General features: G+C 43.7%; 1 long non-coding RNA gene across 2 annotated transcripts in view; it reads right to left on the bottom strand.

Moving 5' to 3' along the window:
• LOC116088094 overlaps positions 1–5,997 on the bottom strand; it is a 7,064-nt gene extending 1,067 nt beyond the window's left edge. Inside the window, exons 1-3 of one of the 2 annotated variants that reach the window (XR_004117762.1) lie at positions 5,929–5,997; positions 4,890–5,053; positions 3,916–4,047 (exon numbers count right to left, since the gene is read on the bottom strand). This is a non-coding gene — a long non-coding RNA (uncharacterized LOC116088094). Of the gene's footprint in view, positions 1–3,915; positions 4,048–4,889; positions 5,054–5,869; positions 5,901–5,928 lie in introns of those variants that run through there. The other variant, XR_004117763.1, reaches the window with a different exon arrangement.
• Positions 5,998–16,946: the final 10,949 nt, after the last annotated feature.

Here is a 16,946-nt window from a genome sequence, read left to right as displayed (position 1 = left end):
AAGAAAGTGTCAGAGAAAGTACTCAGATTAGGACCCCATAGAGAAGACTGCTATGGTTTAGGTAGGTGCTTGCCTAACATGCCCAAAGCCCTGAGTTCAGTTCTCAGCACCATGAGGGAGAGAAATGGGTAGTTTTCTTGCTTCCATCTTAAATGGAGATACACCTTGGACGCAGCCCATGTGTTGGAGTACTTTTTTTTTTTTTTTAAGATTTATTTATTTTATTTATGTGAGTACAGTGTAGCTCTCTTCAGACACACCAGAAGAGGGCATCAGATCTCATTGCAGATGGTTGTGAGCCACCATGTGGTTGCTGGGATTTGAACTCGGGGCCTTTGGAAGAGCAGCCAGTGCTCTTAACCGCTGAGCCATCTCTCCAGCCCCGGAGTTCTTGATCACAAACTGAGTTGACATTTTAATCATGAGGGGAGCCTTAGGAATAGCCACCAAGTCCATGTTTTAAGAACATTGCAGCTGGATAAGGCAACTTGGTGAGTTCTCCCAGGCACCCCAAGTGCTTTTCTGTCCTATTACCGAACAGCAAATCCATTTCTTCCTCAGTGATTTTATTGAAAACCCATACCACACACTGACTTCCAGCCATATACCCATTTTTTAATTAATTAATTAATTGGACTCTTCTCCCAAGGGCAAGAAGATCATGAAACACACAGATGCATTGGAAGAGTTTCTGCCTGGCCAGGTGGAAACTGTCTTCCTCATTTATTCTGATCCAAATGAAACCCACACTTGCAGGGTCACAAAAGAAAATGGCTGCCAGATGTCACCAAGTCATGTCTTGCCCTGGCCATCACTCTCCATGGGAGAATTCAACACATTCTAATCGCCAGTTAGCACATTATGTGTACATCAGATCATTGGGTTGAATATCACAAATGGGCCTTTTTTAAAAAGAGGAAAGGAATCTTGGCAATGCCATTTGATTTAATTCAAAATTAAGGTTTTTATTTTGTTTTGTTTTGTTTTGCCAGGCGTTGTGGTGCATACCATTAATCCTAGCACTCGGGTGGCAGAGGCAGGCAGCTCTTGGTGAGTTCAAAGCCAGCCTGGTCCACAAAGAGAGTTCCAGGACAGCTAGCTCTACACAGAAAAACCCTGTCTTGAAAACCCAAAAATAAACTTAGTTGTTTTTGTTTTCCTGTTTTCCCTGTTGTGAGATATGGGACTTCCTTCAGCTGCTCTGCTGTCCTTATAGGAAGCTGGGTGAGCTGCCCCTTAGTTATCTTTACCATTGCTCTATGAAGTACCTGACTAAAGTCAGGGGAAGGAAGAAGTATTTGTTTCGGTTTACAGCTCAAGTGGCCAAAGTCCATCATCATGTCAGGGAAGGCTTGGTGGAGTGACACCAAGGTTAGGTTGCTTCTGCAGTAAGGAAGCAGGCAGATGGGTGTTGATGGTCAGAGAGCTTTCTCCCTTCTGTCCAGTCTAGAACCACACCCATGATGGTCCTGCCTAAGCTAGGGTGTGTCTTCCCACTTCAGTTAGCCCCAGTCTAGAACATCTTTCACAGATGAGCCCAGAGGTGATCTCCTAGGTGATCCTAGATCCTGCCAAGTTGACAATCAGTGTTAGCCATGGCAGGCTATGTATAAGATTGGTGATCCTCACAGTCCATTTTCTAACCTCTTTCATTCAATGGTAGAAGCTATTTTATGTGAGTGGTACCATCCTGATAAATAATACATCCATACAGATCAAATAGGTCAGAAAGAAGTTTGGCAAAAAGGAAAGCTGAAACAACCTAGGTTCACGGCGAGTGTTTCAGGGAAAACAAGTTCCCATTTCTTTGATTATGAGGAGGCTGATGTAATCAGCCAGCTTCCACAGGATGACTGCTCCTGCTGGGCACAAGGCCATGTTGACTTTCAGACTTGGTCACTGCAATGAGGAAGTTGGAGACTCAGGCAGATAAGGGTGTGTTCATGTTTCTTAACCGTGCATGGCCTCTCTGCCCCTCTTCATGGCCCATTATAAACATGCTGAACAAGTACTGGGCTGCTGGAGATGGGGCTCGGTGATAGAGAGTAGACCTTCATGTCCACCTTAGTGAGAAGAGCCTTTTCCACCATCAGAGACTTTGGGTAATCATTAACACTATCTCAGGGACCAATCCACAGTCTTCAACAAATATTGTCACCAAATATTAACTCTTATTCTTTAGTAATTCCTTACCACATAGCCAAACAATTATCCATTGTCTGTATAACCTAACCACAGTTTCTATGTTTTCCTATAGTATAGTGTGAAAACTGGTAATTACATCTGCTACACACTGTTGGTGGTCCATTGGATCATATCTCTCAGGCTCAAGTAGAAGAATAGTTTCTGTCGACTCAGCCCATTAGAATCTAAAGGGGCCCTACCTAAAGCCGTTCTCATCACCTGGGACATGAGAGAACAACATTACCAAATTGTTATATGTTGTCTCCACACCACCCACATCTTATGGGCCATATGATACAACAGACAATTCTTTTCTTCTCCTTCTTTTTTAAAAAAATGTGCATTGGTGTTTTGCCTGTGTATGTTTGTGAGATAGTGCTGGATCCCCTGGAACTGGAGTGAATGACAGTTGTGAGCTGCCATGTAGGTGATGGGAATTGAGCCCTGGCTCTCTGGAAGAGGAGCCAGTGTTCTTGACTTCCAGGCCATCTCTCCAACCCCCAGCTTTTTTCGTTTGAGGACATATGCCTTCAGACCTCGTGGTCCTCCCAGGAAACATATAATGCCCTCAAAGGTACCTACAGATTCCTATGAAAATAAAATCTAGGTATTAGCTTTCTGTTACTATTTTTAAAATACCCGAGGAACCAGAAAGAAGTGATGGTGGGCAGGGGTAAGGGTGCTGTGTTCTTTAGATTGCTTCCTGCTGAATGGGGTCTCTGCCTCACCCCCTATGGCTCCCTCCCTGCCTCTCCCCTTTCCCTCACCCTCACTCCCCTATGACTCCCTCTTCCCTTTCCCTCACCCTCACTCCTCTTCCCTTCCCCCAATAGACACCCCCCCCCCTTTATACCAGGAAATTAAAGTACCTGAGATAAAGGAGCTTATGAAGAACAGAGGTTTAGTTTGGTTCATAGTTCTTGGGGCTCTGGGGTCCCAGGCCATGTTTGTCTGGTCCACACCTTTGCAGGCTTATGGCAAAGGAGCACATCACAACAGTAATGGAACAAAGCCACTGGAAGGTGGCAAAGGCTAAACACTGACTAAAGAAAAGGAGAAGACTAGGGTCCCCTGAATCCCTTCATGGACACAGTGTCAGGGATCTAAAGACCTCCCATGAGGCCTACCTTCTGAAGGGACTGCCATAGCACCATGACTAGGGGACCAAGCCATGTGTGCCTGATCATCATTGCTTTTCCCACAATGTGGAGGAAAGGTTGTGTGGTTGAAGAATTAGTATATCTATTTCTTACAAAGGTATTATGACCAATATTTCTTGCTCACTGGGACCCATCCCAGTGATATTATTAATGTAATAATCCAGTTATTAATGTAACAATTCTATGTGATACCTTTTGTAAAGTGAGTTAATCAGTGGTAGGAGTTACTGGTGCCCCCCAGCCAGACAAAGCAAACTTCTTTCAATGATTTCTATGAACATGGAGAAGAAAAGTTTTTGAGATAAGTACCTTTACAGAAGTGCCTTAGCTAAATTGGATTATTTCAGTGGAGAATCCACATCCAGTTCAGTAATGGCAATTCAATCAGCCGTGTTATTAATCACGTAATAATCCTCTAGCACTTGAACTTGCAGAACATTCTGGGGCCTGACCCTACTTACAGAGCTAATTACAGGTCTGAAAGGGCTACAGGTTTGAAGCATGATACCCAGTTTTGCTTAAACCAAGAATCAGCAATAGCCTGCCAGGGAAGGGTAGGTGGGCTTCCTACCTTGGTGTACAGGAAAGATTTGGGGAGCTAGAATATCCTGGCCCTCTGAAGAATCCACTGGAGCCTCCAAATTGCCATATGGATTTGCTGGCTTTGACTCCCAATTAGTACACTGCATGTTGTATATGTGATCTAGGAAAACCAAATTCATTATCATATAGGTTCCAACTCTGAGACTGCCTTTGCCCACGTGGAGCCTATGTAAGAAATAAAAAGTGTAACTGTCCCCAAAGATGTATTATAAATGCACCAGATCTCATTACCAGTGGTTGTGAGCCACCATATGGTTGCTGGGATTTGAACTCAGGACCTTCAGGAGAGCAGTTGGTGCTCTTACCTGCTGAGCCATCTTGCCAGCCTGACTGTCTCACATTTAATGACTATGTTTTAAGCTTAATAATGGACATACTTTAACTTTCTTTAAGTAATTTACCATTTAAGAGACATTAACCCCATGCGTAAATGCTCATGCCTGGAGTCTACCTCTTTGCATGTATGCCACAAGACCTGTCAGATCCATGGCCTCATTATTTTCTCAAATTAACCCCAAGTTATCACAAGGCCTGATAACCAAGCCCATATTTCTTCATCGTGAGAGATCTATTTCCTCTAACTACTGCTGGCTCCAATTTCCCCATCTCCATCTGTGAATAGTCTTAGATGGAGTAGTGGAGATTTACTGTAGTTGATTTTGGGAAAATAAAAACTGGCTCAGCAGCTAAAGGTACTTGCTGCTAAACCTGATGACCTGAGTTCAATCCCCAGAACCCACGTTGTGGAAGAAAAAAAAATTGATTCCTGCATGTGTCCTCTGACCACCACACACATAAAATGGCATGTGCACAGAAACACACACACACATCAATAAATACTATGAAAACTTTAAAAAATGTATTTTGAACCTTAGACAGTTTCTACAAGGGTAAGAAAACAAACAAACAAAAATATCCCCATATCATGCTACAGAGTCCAACCTCTTCTCGTTCCTATACAGGGCAAAGGTGAGCCACGCCTTGTTCCAATCATCTTGGAAACCAGAAGAACAACGAACTGGCATTTCTAACTCTTCTCATTTGTGTTCGCTTTTGCTTCCCTGTTAGTTTTCCAGTGCTACAACGAAGCTCCCGGAACTGGGTAACTTTTAAAGAAAAGAAGTTGATTTAGTTCACCGAGTGCATGGAAATCTACATAGCTTGGAGCTGGCTATCTCTTAGACACCTTGGCAGCCTCACAACATGGCAGATGGCATCCTAACAGCTACTCATGCAAGAGGAAGTGATCACACAACGAGAAAAGGAGCCAAAATTTGGCAAGTTTTCATGCTCATCCATTAACATCCCTCTCTCAAGAAGTGTCCAAGGTTCCATGAGAGCATCGTCAATTCCTTTTAAGAGCTGGGCCATTATTGACCTAATTACTTCAGAAAGGGCCATTCCTCTACGGTTCCCACCATTCCCTAATATCACTACACTATAACAATCGGGATAGCCCGAATGTTCTGTAAGCTACAGAAAGATCATAGTTTGTCAACAATTCAAGAATTTCTGTTGAGGCTAGAGAGATGGCTCAGCAGTTGAGAGTGTTGGGTATTCACAGCCACTCAAGTAACAGGGAAAGGCTTCCCTGCTGTGGACTCCCTTTGTGAACCTAGCATAGCATACTTTATATACTTTTTAAACTTTGTAGACCCTCAAGGCAAAAAAGTGGCCAGGCCCCAGCCTAAGAAGCTCCAGCAGTCTGGCCCCTTCCCCAGACCTCCCAGAGGGTCATAATAGTCTTTCCAGCCCCTCAGTAGGACCCTTCCAGATTATGATAATCTTAGTTGAAAAGTCTGAACAAGATCCCGCCAATCCTTGAACAGGAAAACCCACGAATCCCTGAGCTTTCCATAGAAACCCACAAATCCCTGAGCTACCTACCCAACCTCAAGACTTAAAATCCCACCAATCCTTACCTGGAAAGCCCCAAATGCCCTGAAGAAACCCTATAGAAAGGTTGTGTTTGTTTAATTACCTGCTGGCGGCAACCTGGAGCAGAGGCAGCTGCCACTGGATTTGTCCCTCCACACCCTGGACTCTCCCAATAAACCTCTTTTATGAGATTTGCCGCAGGTGTGACTCGTCAGAAGAAGCCAAGAAAAGAGAAGAGAAGAAGCAGAAGTGGGGCCAGCTGGCTGAGGCCTGAGCTCCTCTGCTCACATGGCGATAATCCTCCTGGGAGCTGCAACCCCTCTGCTGCGGAGCCTCCTCTCAGAGCTGTGTGCTTCCTGGGCTCTCATGTCTCAGGATACCCTTCCCTCAGCCATGTTCCTATGCTTCTGAGTCCTGCCACGCCTTCACAGGTGAGCAGGAAGGCCAACAAAGAGCACTGGCTTCTCTTCCAGAGGACCTGGGTTCAATTCCCAGCACCCACATGGCAGCTTGAAACTGTCTGTAATTCTAGTTCCAGGGGATCTGGCACTCTCAAACAGACACAATGCAGACAAAACACCAGTGTACACAAAATCAAAAAGAAATTCTTGTTGCATAACAACATACCTTAAGGATGGGTAAGTGACTAGGTAAACTCTGTAAAACCATGGAGTTTAGACTCCTGTGTGAGAGCCATATTATATAATATATTTAAGTAGCAATATTTATAAAGGCTATGACAATGGAGAATGGAAATATTAATTCTAACAGGAGTAATTGTGACTTTTAGTAGGAGTGATATTTGTATTGCATCTTTCTTTTCGTATGCTTTTGTTTTGAGACAAGCTCTCATTATAAACCAGGCTATGCTTGAATGCAGAGGTGTGGCTGCCTCTGCCTTATGAGTGCTGAGATTAAAAGCTTTTCCCACCATGACCAGTTTGTAGACATCTGAAAATCTCAGTACAGCTTGTTAAGGAAAAGTAACAGATGGGAACGGTGGGTGTGGTGAGACTGTAGGGTAGAGGGTAGCATGTATTAAACTTCATAGCACATTCAGAAGACTGTAGTGGTCCAAAGTTAGCAGAACAGATCAAAGTTGATAGAGGAGGCTTCGAATGGGTTTCAAGGTCTTCAAAGCTCGAGTAGACACTTATCTCCTAAGAGAGGCAGTAAAGATGTTTAAGCAAGAAAGAAAGGGGTGAGACTCCTGTTTCCCAAATGAGCCAAAATGGTTGTAAGTGTGAATCTAAGACCAGTGTCTTAGTTAGGTTCCTATTGCTGCAATAAAACACCACAAACAAAAGCAACCTGGAGAAGAAAGGTTATTTTGCTTACACTTCCATAATACAGTGCATATTTGAAGACAGTGAGGAACTAAAGGAGGCCATGGAGGAGCGTTACTTACTGGCTTGTTCATCATGGCTTGCTCAGCCTGCTTTCTTCTATACCTCAGGTCCCTGTTCAGGGAAGGCATCACCTACAGTGGGTAGGCCCATCCACATCAAGCATTAATAAAGACAATTCCCTAAGACTTGCCCACAGGCCAATCATATGGAGGCACAATTTTTAATTAAGATCTCCCTTTCCCAGATATGACTAGGTTTGTGTCAAGTTGACTAAAGCCAACCATTAAAACCAGTTATTGTCAACAGGGGTCAGATGTAGGGCCTGGCTGTCCTAACAGATGGTACTGATCTGATTACATGGGTGGTAACGTGGATGTGAGACAGGGAAGAACAAGAAAGCTAAGATAATGCTGATGGCTCTGATGGAGCATCTTTGCTTAAATGCTTTTGACAGGAACAGGGAGAGCAGGTAGGAGAGAGTACAGCATTTGATTTGGGATTTTATCAGTTCAAGGGGTATCTGAAAGCCATTCGTGTTGGAAGGCTGGGTCTAGAAACCAGAAGGAATCCTTTGGAGGCTTTGGAAGGCTTTTAATGGCTCAAGAGCTACAGTAGTCAGCAGGGAAGATAGCAGACCCATGGGAACAGAACTTGAGATCCAGCAATGCTTAGTTTGCTAAGGCAAGAAGACAAGAAAATGGCCCAGAGAGGAAGAAGAGGAGGAGCAGGAGGAAGAGAGGAGGAAGAGAAGGAGAAAGAGGAGGAAGATGAGAGAAGTCCTTTCAGAGATAAAGAAGCACGAGGAAGGAGACCTTGAGGAGGTGCCCTACACAAAGAGGCCAAGCAAGGTGAAGACCAGGTTCATCTACTGCTTTAAACAATCAGGGACACTTAGGAAACTAATGGCAGAAATCTGACTTCAGTGAGCCTGATGGTGACAGGGAAGGAGGGGAGATGGAGGCAGGCTGTCATGAACAATCATTGAGCAAAGCTGACTCAAATATACACTTCCATATCTGCAAAACCCCCGCCCATGCCCGGAGCTATGGATAACACCAAACCCTGTAATTTAATGTCCTTTTCCTTTCTTTCTTTTTTCAGTGTGCATGCATGTGTGTAGAGGCCAGAGGTCAACATCAGCTGTCATTCTTCAGCGACTATGCACATTATTTTAAGAAAGGTCTTTTTCTCTAGGACCCCGGGGGCTTGATTAGGATTGGCTGGCTAGCAAGCCACCTGTCTCTCCCTCTCAGAACTTCAATTATAGGTACTTACCATTATACCCATTTTTAAAAATATGGTGTCAGGGATCAGACTCAGGTAAGCTCATGGCAAGCACTTTCCTAACTGAGCCACACTCCCAGCCTATCTTTTCCGTCTTAACTAAGTAAGGACTTACTATGTAGTAGGGCTTTAATGTTTGCAGTCTGGGTGAAACAATAAAAGTGACATGGATTTCTCTTTCCCTCACGATAGTATTTATCCACGATAGTACAGAAGGTATAGAACATTCTTACCATAGAATCTAGCAGCCCCTGCTTATCATTACTTTTCTTGCTTAATAAGGTGAGAAAAACCACTGACCTAAGGATCACATTGGCTTCATTTTTCAAAACTTCCACTTCCAGTAGTACCATCTTGGGAACATATGGGTCCTGGATGGTAAAGCTCTGAACTGTAGCATAGCCATAGAAACAAAGAGAGAGAATTTTTAAATTGAGTAAGATGAGATTGGGCACACCTAGGGTGATATGACCATAGAAAGTTGGGGGGCACAGGCAATATCTAATTTTTGAGGTTGAAAGGCAGGATGGGGTAGAAATAGAAATGAAGGCAAGTTTCTCTGGCTCTGTTCCAGGCTGTGGGGCTGTAAACAGCCTCATGTACCTGGAGGCAGGTGACATTTGCAACCGCATTCATGCTAGCCCTGTGTAGGAACTAGTGACCAGGGCTATGCCCCACCCTGTTCAGGCTTATCCTCATTATGGATCCTCACCAAGGCATGTTAAGAGAAATAATTCTTTATTTTGATACTAGGGGTTGAACTCAGGGCTTCATTCATGTTAAGCACTGGCTCAACTTAAAAAAGAAAAACAGAGAAAAGAAAAGAAAGTTGTAGGGGGTTGCAGCTAGAGAGAGAACTCAGCAGCTAAGAGCAGCACTGGCTGCTGTTCCAGAGGACCAGGGTTCAATTCCCAGCACCTACACAAGAGCTCAGAATCATCTGTAACTCCAATGCTAGGAGATACACACAAGCAAACCAACCCATAAATATAAAATATAGTTTAAAATTTCTTAAATTGTGCTGGAGAGATGGCTCAGAGATTAAGAACACTGACTGCTCTTCTGAAGGTCCTGAGTTCAACTCCCAGCAACCACATGGTGGCTCACAACCATCCGTAATGAGATCTGATGCCCTTTTCTGGTGTGTCTGAAGACAGCTACAGTGTACTTACATATAATAAATAAATAAATAAATCTAAAAAAAAAAATTTTCTTAAATTAAAGAAATAAGAATTGGTAAAGCTGTTATTTTGGAGCCATGTGGTCTGTCTTCTTGTCCCAGGGGAGGAACAGAACTGAAATAATAAATCCTCTTGAGGTTCCAGAACCAAGGACACCGGAGAGCCTTCTCATAAATTGCCTCTCCATTACACTCCAAGTGTATTCACAGTGGAGAACTCTAAATAAGATGAAGGTGAGGCTAATTCACTTTATAAACATCACTTTAAATCTCTTTCTGTACCTCAGCCACAAAATTAATTATGACTGATAAAATGGTGCGTGTGGGGTGGGGTGGGGAGGAGGGCTGCTTGAGTGTGTGCTGAGCACTAGAAGAGCCTATGGCCACACTAACACGAACGTGCCTGATCTTGTCTGAGCTCTACCAGAGCCGATTTTCTGAGCCAGTTTACTTTCTAAAAGATGAGTGGATGGTTTCACGACTCTCTGGAGCTGCCTGATGGCAAATCAGAGTTATTGAGCTCCCAGCAGAAAATAGATGTAATATTCTTATCATCAAAGGATGCTGCTCTCTTATTCTTCTGGAGCAAGAATAAGTCCCCAGATAGGGTTGGGTAGGGAGCCCACTTATCCTTTCAGAGGTGCAAAACTCTGCAGACAAGCAGGCACTCCCCAGTGCGTTTGTGTATGATGTAGTTTGTTGTAGAGATACCCCATACACTCTTTTTCTGGTGTGGATTCCTGGTCCCTGAAAATTCCAATCTCACAACTTCTTCTCTGGAAGGTAAAGTGTCAAGCAAGCCTCTCTGCCTGATTACTGAGTTGTGTAGCCCAGATTACTGCATTTGAATCAGAGCCCACTTTAGCAAACATTAAAATTCACTTACTGACATCGACTGTGTCTTTTTTTCTTTTGCTCAAGGTCTTTGCTAAGTGAGACCCTGAAGCCTGTGGGAACCAACAAACCTAGTAGCAAATTAATTTCTGCTGACTACCAACACATACAAGATCAAAGTGGCACCCCAAGCATTCTATACAGCCTTGGGGTGCCCAGAGGAGAGTCGTGCTTTTCAATAGTTTGAGCACACAGCTGTCACAAGCACTGCATGAACAATGAAGGGTGGGCAGGTACAGCAAGCACAGCAGCCACTGGCATTGACTGCACACCTGGCCTATGCACTGCCACCTCTCCAAACTGCTAACTCTCGGGACAGTTTCCCCGACAGGTGCTGTCTTGTCACCTTCATTGCAAAGCTGGGGAAACTGAGGCAAGGAGCGGACTAACCATTGAAAGAACTGGGGTCTGAGTCAGATCATAGTGACTCATATTTATAACTTGGGAGGCCGAGGCAGGAACTTTGTTATGGAAACAGTGTGAGCTATACAGCAAGCCCCCCACCACACACACACACACCAGTCTCAAAAATTGAAAATCAGACAAGCAAAAATCTAGATATATGTGACTCAGATCCAGAAATGTTGCAATAGACTACTTTGGGGAGATGGGGAGAGGGAGATTCAGGACAAACAGCTAGCAGGACCCGAGGTCTTTGTGTAGATTACTTCTGATATATCAAGATCATGTCTCGGCTGTATTCACTGCTTCTGCCCCCTCTCATATTTTTGCAGTGGCAGACATGGCTCCTGTTCATGGAATTTTGCTTTCAAAGGCTTTCACTCCTAGTCCACATGGCTCCTGTTTACCCGTACACCACCTCATGTCACAACCTCTGTATTTCTGGGTTCTCTTCCCCACTGTCAATCATATCAGATCTTTATCGCATCTGGAGTCAACATGCTCAGAGGGTGCTAACTGAATCCAGTTCTTTCCCCCAGTATGACTCATCAGTTCCCCAGGGACACTTTCCTTCCTGTGTCATGAGGATGGAAATCATAACTGTGTTCTTTCCCCTTGGGCAAGGTTATGCACAATGCTCATTTTATGAGGTTTGCCAGGGTCATGTGGAATGGCACATGTGCTAGTTTCATCACTGACTTTCACCATTTTCATGGACCACCAAGTCTTTGCATTGCTAGGCAATTCCACTTGAAAGCATCAAAGTCTGTCTCGGAATTGCCACAGATTTCACGTCTGCAAAGGCTTCTTATAGCTTCCCCAGCATGAAGACAATGAGATGGCTATTACTTTGCAGGCGGCTTTGCCTGGCAGTTGATATTTGAGTGCTACACCCTCTACAAAGCAGAGGTGAGAGTAGGATTCTCCGGATCTGTCTGGAAGTCTGGAATTCTCTTGAGAGGTCTCGGTTCCCATGTGCCCTCTAGAATGCCTCTTGCATTTAAAGACTTGCTTCTCCACAACTCCCTACTTGGAAGTGAAGCACGCTAGCTGGTTCTGGGCTGAAGAAGCAGTAGTTTGCCCAGCTCTTTAGGGAAAGTAGATGTGTTAGACATTGGACTCTAGGTGGCTTCTTTCTAATGGACTTTTAGGGTAATTCTGAAACCTTGTGACTTTGCTTTGAGTGTCTGGTCTGTGATGATCATGGTGGTGTTTATGATGATATATCACCTGACATTTTCTTCTTTTTGTTTTTAATTGAAAAAAATCTTTTATTTAATATTCTTTGATCGTGATTTCCCTCCCCCAACTTTCCCCAGATCCTCCCCAACTCCCCAACTCCATGCTCTCTCTTTTTAAAAGACAAACAAAATAAAAAAACAGCAATAAAAAAAAACTCCACACAGAAAGCAAAACCATACAAGCAGAAGACAGATATGAATCCCCCCAAAAAATGACAAATAAAGCAAAATGAGGCCAAAAATCTACAGAAATACCATTGAATTAGTTTTGTGTTAGCCATCCATCTAGTGTGGTTTATATACCTAATGAGACTCCATTGAAGAAAACCAATTTTTCCTTTGCCAGCAGCTATCAATTGCAGATAGCTTCTTTGTTAGGAGTGGGAGCGTAGGGCTCCTTTCCACCTCTGATTCCTGGGACCCTGTGTGGTTTGAACCTGTTAGGTCCTGTTGCATGTTGCCATAGTCTCTGTGAGTTCATATGTATATTAGTCCTGTTGAGTCTGGAAGTTTCCTCTTAGAATCTTTCTGTTTCCTCTTCACCTAGATCTAAAGGAGGGATTTGATGAAGACTTCCCATTTTGGACTAAACATTTCTAAGGCTCACTCTCTGCACATTGTCCAGTTATGGGTCTCTGTGTATGTTCCCATCTACTGCAAGAAGAAGATTCTCTGATGTTGACTGAGACACTGACCTATGGGTATAGCAAAGTGCCATTTGAGTCATTCTATTGCTGTGTTCCTTTAGCATGATGTTTGGTTTCCCTGGTCTGTCCAACTGCCTGTTCTTGGTCACCCTAGCAATTTTAGGCATGGTTGTTGGTTACTCCTACAGCTTTTGGGCCACTGTTGCACCAGCCTATCATGTAGGTGGCCACAAACGTAGATCAGAGGGTCTGTAGCTGGATCGATGCTCACCCTCCTCCTTTGGTAGCATTCAGAGTACCTTCTGGTACCACAGACACTAGTCAGGATGGGGGGAAGCCTCTAAATAGGCACCACCTTGATTTCTACATATTTGATGAGATACATAAATGTTGTCTTCCTCAATGAAGCCTTACCATCAATCTGTGGATTGCATCCAACAACCTTCACAATAGCCCATCCTATTTGGGGGTTTCCATGGGGTCCTTTTGGCTAGTGACTCATCAAACTTTAGCCCATTCCTAGCACTGGAGGTTTTTCTTAGTGGTTTAAGATGTCTACCTGGGGCATTATTTCCCCCATTATTTAGTGACTCAATTTAGATGTCTTTCATATATGTATGTGTGTGTGTGTGTGTGTATCTATCTATCTATCTATCTATCTGTCTGTCTGTCTGTCTGTCTGTCTGTCTGTCTGTCTATCTATCTTTCTATCTATCTATCTATCTATCTATCTATCTATCTATCTATCTATCTATCTATCTCTATGGAAGCTTCTGCAGTAGGAGGTATCCATACCCTCAGATTGCCCTTAATGTCAGTTGCTCCTTCCCATAATCCCATTCTTACTTTTCTTCCATTCTCCTCTCCATTTAGTCTTCCCACTCCAGTCTCCTCCCTGTCTCCTGTCTCTCCCTAACAATATATTCTATTTCCCCTTCTTTAGAATATCCAATGAGGTATTTTTGGGGGGTACATTGGGGGCATGTGATACAAAGACAGGGTTTCTCTGTGTAGCCCTGGCTGTTCTGGAGTATACTCTATAGATCAGGTTGGATTTGAACTCAGAAATCTGCCTACTTTTGCCTCTCTAGTGCTAGAATTAAAGTACATTACCAACGTCTAGCTGAGAATTTTTTTTTTAATTTACAAATTGATGATGGAGAGCCCAGTCTACCTTGGGAGGTGCTGTTCCTAGACAAGCATACTTGGGCTGTGTAGAAAGGTGGCTAAGGAAGCTGAGGAAGTCCGCAACTTCCTCCAGGACTCCTGCCCTGACCTCCTTCAGTGGTGGACTGTGAAAGGGGCATATAAGCCAAACAAAGCCTTTTCTCCCCGACTTCTCTTTGGACAGTTTTTATCAGCACAAAAGAAAGCAATCTAGGAAAGAAGACCATAAGGTTTATCGAATACTCAATCTCCCTAAAAGGCACGCTTGTTTCTTTCATCTTGCATTGTCACAGACTTATATAGCATAAGCTGGGAGTAATGATGACCACTCCCTCTGATCTGAGCTGGGTCCAGCCACATGAGCTCCTCTGAAGCAGGAGCCTGAAGATGCATTGCCCTGTCCCAATGCCTCCTGTTGCAGAGGGGTCTAAAAGTTGACCTCACACTAGTAACGGATGCTTTTCTTTCTCAACTTCTCATCTCTGATTTTCTCTGGTTGACTTTAGAACCAACTTTCTTTATGGGTAGCTTCCTTAGTGGCTACTTCTTAATTGCAACAAGAAGAATTCCTCTTTGTAAGAGTTCTAGAAGCTTCTTCACTGGCTCCTGCTGACACAGATTACATCGCACACCCACCTGTGAACTTGCTATTAAGGCCCACGGCATATATGATGCTGGCTAGTTGGCCCTAGAGCTGCATAAGCAAGGTGGGCATCAGGGAAGGGAAAACCAGGACCAGCTGGCAGCTGCTGCCTGAAGAATGGAGAATAGGTGCACACAAGCCAACGCAGCCCTTATCAGTTTCTCAGACCATTGTAGGTCCTTCTGTCGCAACTGACTATAGTGGTGTCCCTTATCTATGTCTTGTATTACCAAGATCTCAGCTTACCCAATACCAACCCAATAATAAGATTATCCTATTTTCTTTTTACTTATGGTTGTTGATCTCTTACTGTGTTAATTTTATACATTAAACATTTTTTCCTGTGTCTTGATAAAGGAAAACAATGCAGTTCCTATAGGATTCAGTGCTATCTGAGGTTTTGGACTTCTGCACAATATCTTGAAACTTCATAGATAAAAGAAATCTATCTATCTATTTATCTCCCTCCCTTCCTCCCTCCTTCTCTTTTCCCTTCCTCCCCCATCTCTCCACCTATCTGTCTCTCTCTCTCTTCCCCTTTCTCCATTAACTCATGGATTTTTCGGCTTCCTGATGCCTATTTCTTTAGGAGTGTGGGATACTTTTGTCTCAGCCTTGACCCATTTCTCCCTACTCCATCACTGTTCTTCCTTTGACTTTCACACTCCCTTAGACTGCGTCTTACTGGGTCTCTGGTTTATTTTTTTATTGTGAACTTGACACAAACTAGAGTAACCTGGGAACTTGAGTTAAGGAACCGGTTCCATCAAATTGGCCTACGGTATGTCTGTTGGCATTTTTCTTGATCACTAATTGATGTAGAAAGGCCCAGACCACTATGGTCAATGCATTAGAAAGTCAGCTGAGCAGAACCCAGTAAGCAGGGTTCCTCCACGTGCCTACTTGAGTTCCTTCCTCGACGTGTCTCAGTGATGCACAGTTGCCTGGAAATGTTAAAATGAAGTAAGCTCCTTCCTCACCTCAGGTTCCCTCTAGTCCCTGTGTTTGTGGTAGTTGAATGAGAAGCATTTCCATAGACTCAGGCATTTGAAAACTTGGTTCCCAGTTGATGATGTGCTGTTTGGGGAAGTTGAAGAGGTGTATGGCTTTGTGAGATTACAGCCTCATCCCGATTGGCTCTCTGCTCGCTGCCTGTGGTTGAAGATGTGAATCTCCGTTTCTGTCTCTGACTTCCGCCATCCGTTGTGCTTGCTCTTGCTATCAGGTTCCTCTGGGACTATGTGCCAAAATCAGCTACTTATTCCACAAGTTGTCTTGTTTTATTATAGCAAAAGAATGACAACTAACACAGTGTTTCTTGGAGCAACAGAAAACAAACCAGAACATGGGTTTTGTTGGTGTTCCTCATAATGTGTCTCCATTAATCAGTGCAGTCATGGAGACCCCAAAGCCACTAGCCTGCTACAGATTGCTCTTTCTGATCAGCCCCTTTTGTCCAGTTAGTCAAGCAGGACTTCTGTAGCATTAAAAATGGGGGGATCTATGTAAAAGGGACACAAACAACAAAATAGTCACAGATTCATAGACAAAAAACAAAAAACAAAAAAACCCAAAAAAAATTTTGTATTTTTCCTAAAGTATCTCATATTTTTCCTGATATGCCAGAAGAACCAAAGCCATGCTCACTGAAAAGAAGGGTCTTTGTAGAGAATGGCCTATGTTTCTTTAAACTCTAGAGTGGGTGACTGGATGGAAAGTCTAGAAACCAATCATCTAAGTGACTAAAGGGAAATGAGTTTGATAAGAAAAGAGGAAAGAGGTTCAGAACCTAAGGGGAACCACAGATACTTGGAGGAAAGTAAAGGTTAAAAAAAAAGTGTCTACTGCTCAGGCTGGGGCTAGGGCTCAGCAGCTGAGTACTTGTCTAGTATGTGCAAAGCCCTGGGTTAGATTCTCAGCACTGCAACAAGTGCACACACACACACACACACACACACACACACACACACACACACACAGTGTAAAGACATCACCGGGTTGTTCCACACTTACAAGAAGTGCAGATCAAGAAGTGCTTTTCAATAGTAACAAGCAGTACCTTTCTTAACCACAGATGGAAATAAGGAGAGAAGCATCTAAAGGCTCTGAGAGCCGTCCTTATAGAGGACTGTGGAGTAGATGTCTGGTTGCTTCGGTAGAGCCACGGCTGTTATTTAGGAGGCTTGTAGTGTGGGTTCCCAAATTTAACAAGAATGGGAAGCCCAATGCATCTTCAATTAATTGTACTTGATAAAGAAGGTCTTTATATTATCCACCTCTCTGTCTCTTTCCCTCTGTCTCTGTCTGTCTCTGT

The sequence above is a fragment of the Mastomys coucha genome, unplaced genomic scaffold (genome assembly GCF_008632895.1).
Source record: "Mastomys coucha isolate ucsf_1 unplaced genomic scaffold, UCSF_Mcou_1 pScaffold14, whole genome shotgun sequence".
In the NCBI taxonomy this organism is placed as follows: domain Eukaryota; kingdom Metazoa; phylum Chordata; class Mammalia; order Rodentia; family Muridae; genus Mastomys; species Mastomys coucha.
This window is presented reverse-complemented; position numbering and strand designations above follow the sequence as displayed.